The sequence below is a fragment of the Stegostoma tigrinum genome, unplaced genomic scaffold (genome assembly GCF_030684315.1).
Source record: "Stegostoma tigrinum isolate sSteTig4 unplaced genomic scaffold, sSteTig4.hap1 scaffold_49, whole genome shotgun sequence".
Classification (NCBI taxonomy): Eukaryota; Metazoa; Chordata; class Chondrichthyes; order Orectolobiformes; family Stegostomatidae; genus Stegostoma; species Stegostoma tigrinum.
The window spans coordinates 948586-955090 of record NW_026728419.1 but is presented as its reverse complement, the minus strand read 5'-3'; the positions used below and the strand labels follow the sequence as shown (position 1 = coordinate 955090).

General features: G+C 44.4%; 1 non-coding gene across 1 annotated transcript; it reads left to right on the top strand.

Annotated features, from left to right (window-relative positions):
• Positions 1-2685: 2685 nt before the first annotated feature.
• On the top strand, positions 2686-2758 carry trnae-uuc (transfer RNA glutamic acid (anticodon UUC)). The gene has a single exon. It is a non-coding gene; the product is annotated as a tRNA-Glu (tRNA).
• Positions 2759-6505: the final 3747 nt, after the last annotated feature.

The following is a 6505-nucleotide window of genomic DNA, read 5'->3' as shown; positions in this document are numbered from 1 at the left end:
CACTCACTTAGACCATCCATGTCCCTCTGCAGACTTTTAGTGTCTTCTGCACACTTTGCTCTATACTTGTCTTAGTGTCATCTGCACATTTTGACACCACACTTAGCTGCCAATTCCAAATCATCTGTGTTAATTGTAAACAATTGTGGTCACAGCACTGATCCCTGAGGCACACCACTAGCTACTGACGCCAATGAGAAAAAACACCCATTCGCCCCTAGTCTTGTTTTCTTCTGGTCAACCAATCCCCTGTCCAAGCCAATAAATCACCTGCCATACCGTGCAACTTTATCTGTTATAGCAGCCTTTGGTGTGGTACCTTGTCAAATGCCTTCTGGAAATCCAGATACACCACATCCACAGGTTCCCCATTGTCCACATTGCAAGTAATGTCCTCAAAGAATTTTGCCAAATTACTTAAACATGACCGATTCCTCATGAACACATGCTGGGTTTTCCCAATGGGACAATTTATGTCCAGATGTCTTGCTGTTTCTTCCTTAATGATAGATTCAAGCATTTTCCCCACTACCAAAGTTAAGCTAACGAAACTATAGCTACCTGCCTTTTGTCGACTTCCTTCTTTAAACAGTGACGTCACTTTGGCTGTTTTTCAATCTGCGGGAACTACCCCAGAGTCCAGTGAATTTTGGTAAATAATTACTAGTGCATTTGCTGTGTCCCCAATCACGTCTTTTAGTGCCCTGGGACACAGTTCATCAGGGCCAAGAGACATGTCTACATTTAGCCCCATTACCTTGACCAGCACTGCCTCCTTAGTGATCATGATCATCTCTATCAGAATCAGCGAGAGTTTCACATCAGAGGTGAATTAAATGGGAAGAAGCACTGAAGTACATTGATTTCATTAGCTCAGAAACAGTACTACAAAAATGTGATTTATTGAAATATACAGGTGTTATTGGCGATGTAACGGATTGAATGCACAAAGGTTCGTTCCCTTCTGGGGCTGCCTGGGAACGGAATGTCTAATATCAGAATGGAGGTCGCACATTTAAGGCAGGGTCGAGGTGAAGTTTATTCTCTGAGATGATTGTGAATCAGTGGATTTCTTTACAGAAGAGTGTTGTCAAAGTTGGCCATGAAGTCGATTTAAGGCTGAGATTGAAACATTTGTAGCAGCAAGGGTATCAGAGGTTACTGAGAAATCCAAGAAAGTGCAGTTCAGGATTATCAGGTCAGGATTATCCGCTCATTTAACAGTGGAGCAGACTTGATGGGCTGAGCTGTCCTTTCTACTCTGAAATGCATGATGTTGTTATCAGGCTGCAAAACTGACCGGAGTAAAATTTGCTTAAAAACAGATGGATCCTATGGGGACACTGAACCTTGGTAAGATGTGCAAATGGCAACAAACAAAGGAGCAGTCATTGTCAGAAGGGGGATTTGAACTCAGACCTCTAGCTGGAGACCAGAACACACAGGTTTATAGTGGAAGTAGTTTATTTCTTGAGCCTGGCACCTTAGACCACTCGGCCATCCTGACACACTTGGGCTGATCCAGAGTGATCTGTACACCAGGATAAACAGGAAAAACCAGTCTTCAGCTGCCACACTGAGTCTGGCTCCATTAGGCCTACAGTCACCTCTCACAAACCACCACTGTCCCTTCACTTTCCATGACCTCCCCTGTTCTTGTCTGAAACAAATTGTACATCAGGCAAATGCCACTGACATTGCTGATGTAGAACTGGGATATAGATTGAAGTGATACCGCCTGGTCTATGACATAATTCTACTTCTAAAGGTCAGTCAATATTTCAGAGTTATTGTTGCAAATTTTAACCACGAACACGCCACTGCAGTGAAGGCATTGAATCCTAATCAGCAGACTATGAGGGAAGGCATATATCTCTATCACCTGGTCACAGCCTGATTCGGCATTGTGTCTCTCATCCTTCTGCACATGATCCCCTCGGCTCCATCACGGTGTTGTCACATTGTCATGGTTAATAATGCACAGACTATCCTGCCATCTATTACATTGCAGTTTCTACGGCATGGAACCCTACCTTACAGGGCACAGCCTTCGCTCTGTAGCGCAGTATTGAAAGCAATGGTCTTGTAAAGCACCAGTCACGAGGTTACTTCTAATTGGAGGAGATGAGAATGTTTGTACAACTACAGCATCCAACATCTAAAAGAGGACATTCAATATTGTCTGAAATTATGACAATCTCATTTTCCCCACAGGCCAGCAGTGAGGTGAGGTGAGGTATTATAAACTGCAGGTTGACAAGGAAACAATGGGGGAGCAACACGGAGAGGGGAGCGGCCGAATGCTTTATTTCTTTGCTGTAATCAGATTCTGGTTTTGAAGTGTGAAATGGGACTATAGAACCCAAATGGGTGAAATCCTGCTTTCTCGGGGTTGGTCTCTGCTGAGGCCTTTGTCACCTTCTGGGAAATGTGCCTGTGTATTACCTTCTGAGGGTGAACATGTGGCCCAGTTCCCCAAGGGAACGTGAACGTCTCAAACAGCCGGCCCATCGTCTCGTAACACACAAGGCTATGGGCCAAGGCTGGAAACTGGGATGGTGAGCCTCCTTCTGTGCTGTAAAAACACGATGATTCAGTCATTTTTCAGGAGAAACAACTGTCGTAGAAAGAGAAAAAAAGCCAGAAGTTGTGCCGTTAAGAAACAATGCACTCATATCCTCCACTATCCCTGGTGGTCCAGTGGTTAGGATTCGGTGCTTTCACCGCCGCAGCCCGGGTTCGATTCCCGGTCAGGATATCAAGTTTTATTTTTCCTGATGGTGACAACGCAAAGGCAGTGCAGCTCCGTCTGCAATCCTTTCAATGTCAGTTCCTGTCCCCGAGAACATCAGGGTCCATGTTCCAGCCGCTTAAAGAGGGGAAAGGTGCCTTATGCGTCACTGCTCAGTCAGGCTACTCACCTTTGTGTTGTGTTGTTAGCAGGGACATCAGCAGGAAGGGTAACATTCACAAGATAAACAACCAGCAAAGATAATCACAGTCGCCACTTCAATTCAATTGTATCCCCTTTGTGTCGCAGTGAGTTTCACTGCCATTTGTCATCAGGAAGCTACAATTCACCCGAGCGAGTCTGCTCAGCCATTCAATGAGATCGCTGCTGATCTGAAAAATGTCAAATCCGCTTTCCTGCTCTTCCTCCATAACCTGAGGTAAACTCGAGCCTAATCACAACATCATATATTACCGATATTTTTCGGAAGTTCGGATGACTTCAGTGACCTGTGCATGTTTGCATGAAATTGAATAAAATGAAATGAGCGAAAAAAAGCCCTTCCCACAATTCAACCCAGTGCAGGGTCAGCCATATGACAAAAGTAAGAGAGCAAAAACATTACCTCTATTTCTCCCAGCACAGATTTCTCTCTTGATGGGTTGAATATTTGCAAACTGTCATTATAATTGTGATATTATCAGGGACAGATCCTCACTCAATACACAAATAACTTTGCTTCCAAAATATATTTTGCCTCAGATTAAAATTGCTGTGCATCTTGTCATACAGCTTGAGGTCCCAATTATCCCTGCTCCATGTCAATAGAAGCTGCACCGGGTGAGGTTGGAGCTCACAGACTCGGCATTTCACGCGTCTCTATGGCCATAGAAGGACTGCGCGCTCACCGATTGCATTACTTCTATCTGTATCCCCCCAGTCACTGTCTGATTCACCAGTGTATCGCTCATCCTTCTGCACATCATCCCCGTGGCTCTATCTCGATTTAGTCACATTGTCTTGTCTCATAATGCACAGACTATCCCGTCATCTATTTTCACAGCGTATGTCTGCACGTTCATTGCCATCCCCATTTCCGGTTATATCTTCGTGTCTGGGTCACTGAGTTTCCCTGGTTCTGGGCCCAGGAACTGGGATTATATGGTTGTATGCAGCAATGGTTACTTCCTTGTGTGAAAGAGTTGATGAAATATCCAATGTTAAACTAGATTACGATTGAAAGGTACATTTCAACTAGAGCCAGCACTATACACTGAGTCTTTGATATTTCGTAGAAATCTATCAATCTCAGTCTTCAATATAATCATTGATGGAATTGCCACAGTCCCTGGTAGCATCGTAATTACAGATTCCAGCCCTCTGTGAATCCCCACATTACAGCGCCCTGCATGGATAGAATTCCTGTTGTCGATCTGGTGCTGTTCCTAACATATCCTCTGCCACTGTAGTTATTGTTTGTTGCACACCAGCGAACTCATGTGGTGCCGTGATCGGATTCTGGTTAGTACTCTGTGTTGTGGCCATAGCAACCTCGGCTCGAATCTGAGTCATGGCAGTGGGTGCTTGCTGTATTTCTTTTTAATCCTTGTGCCATCGGCCACAGAAATGTGGCAAGTATCAAACATTTTTTACGTGAAAATATTCTTTGAGGTGGTGACAATCATCTCCCAACCCTGGCTCTCTCACACATCTGCATTTGATGTGTCAGAATTCAAACCCACCACTTAGAGAATTTTCTCCCTCCCACAATCACTAACTCTCCTTTACGTCCCTCCTTCCACTTCACTGAGACACTGCACAATCTAACATCCATTTTCACATTGACATTGTTCATTCTGTCTTGTCGCAGTCAGTGTTGCTGAGTGAACGTGGCCTGTCTCACCACCAGGAATAAACCAGGTGAAATATTTAGACACTGGGACGGTCAGATCAAGGCTCATGGAGCAGCTTTTACTAACATGGACCAGTGATTATTGGAACATCAGGCCTAGGAAAATGAGCCATGGCAATAATGAGCAACATGGACTGCATCGGAAAAGACCAGTTTCAGTGGCTTTCTGTAACATTCATTGTATTTGTTCATTTCGCTATAGCGAGAGTATTGGGGGCTGTTCGTTAATTCACATTATTGTGGGATGTGATAGCACCAGAAACTGTGCCGAAGAGATTTACCAGGATATTGTCTCACCTGAAGAGTTTCCGTTATGAAGCGAGTTTGAACATTCTGTGGCCATTTTCCTCAGAGCAGAGGAGATGTACAAAATAATGAGGATAGACGATGTAAACGCTTCCCCTTGAGGGAGGGATCAATCACCGGGGACCATAGATTTAACGGAAGAGGAAGGAAGTTTTGAGTAAATTTACAGAAAAACGCTTTTAGCCAGTGGATGTTTGGAATCTGGATGCCACTGCTTGCAAGTGTCCTAGAGGCAGAGATGCTTATGACTTTAAGAAGCATTCAGCTGTGAATTTGTGATGCTGTAGCATTGACGATTATGGGCGAAGCAATCGAAGTAGAATTTGGATACTGAACCGATTGTATGTGATTGGTGCACATGTCAAGGGCTTAAAGGGGCATTCGCACCTGATGCCCTCATTAGCATTGTGGTCAGCCTCCCCACCTTACACGAGGGAGACCAGGTTTCAATTTCCTACTGGACCCGACCCAAGTATTTTTGGGGCCTTTCAGCAAAATGGACACAGCTTTGATTTCAGCTTCAGCTGGTGTCAGCATGGAGTTTGCACATTCTCACCATGTCTGCGTCTCAGTGCTTCTATTTCTTCCCATGGTCTAAACGTATGCAGGCTAGCTGAATTGAACATATAGAACACAGAAGTGTTCAGCGCAGGCTGTTCAGCCCACAATGTTGTGCCAAAATATTATCCCACGTGAAGATCAAACTACCCTGCATACTCTATATTTTACGATCATCCTCGCAACTGTCCAAGACTCGGTTACATGTCCCGAATGTATCTGACTTGAATACCACCGCCGACAGAGCATTCCATGCACCCACCACTCTCTGTGTAAAGAACCTACCTCTGACATCGCCACAATACCTTCCTCCAATCCCCTTAAAAGTATGACCCCTCATAATAGTCACTTCTGCTCTGGGAAAAGTTCTCTGGGTATCCATGCTATCTATGTCTCTCATCATCTTATTTACCTATATCAAGTCACAGCTCATCCTTCTTTTCTCCAAAGAGAAAAGCCCGAGCTCCCTCAACCTTCCCTCATAAGACCTGCTCTCCAGTTCAGGCAGCATCCTGGTAAATTTCCTCTGCACCCACACAGAAGCTTTCCCATCCTTCCTAAAATGAGACGATCAGAACTGAACGCAATATTCCAAGTGTGATCTAACGAGTGTTTTAAGCAACTGCAGTATATCCTTGCAGCTTTTAAACTCAATTCTCTTGCCAATGAAAGCCAACACACCATACACCTTTTCAACAACACTATTAATTTGGGTAGGGACTTTGATGGGTCTATCGATGTGGACCCCTAGATCCCTCTGTTTCTCTACATTAACAAGAACATTAGGTTAACCCTAAATTCTGTATTTAAAGTCAACCTTTCAAAATGAATGACTTCACACTTTTCCAGGTTGAATTCTATCTGCCCCTTCTTTGCCCAGCCTTTCATCTTGTCAATGACCCATTGCAAACTCCAACAGCCCTCCACACCAACACCATGCCACCAAACGTCGTGTCATCATCAAACTTACTAACCCAGCTTTCCACTTCCTCATCCAA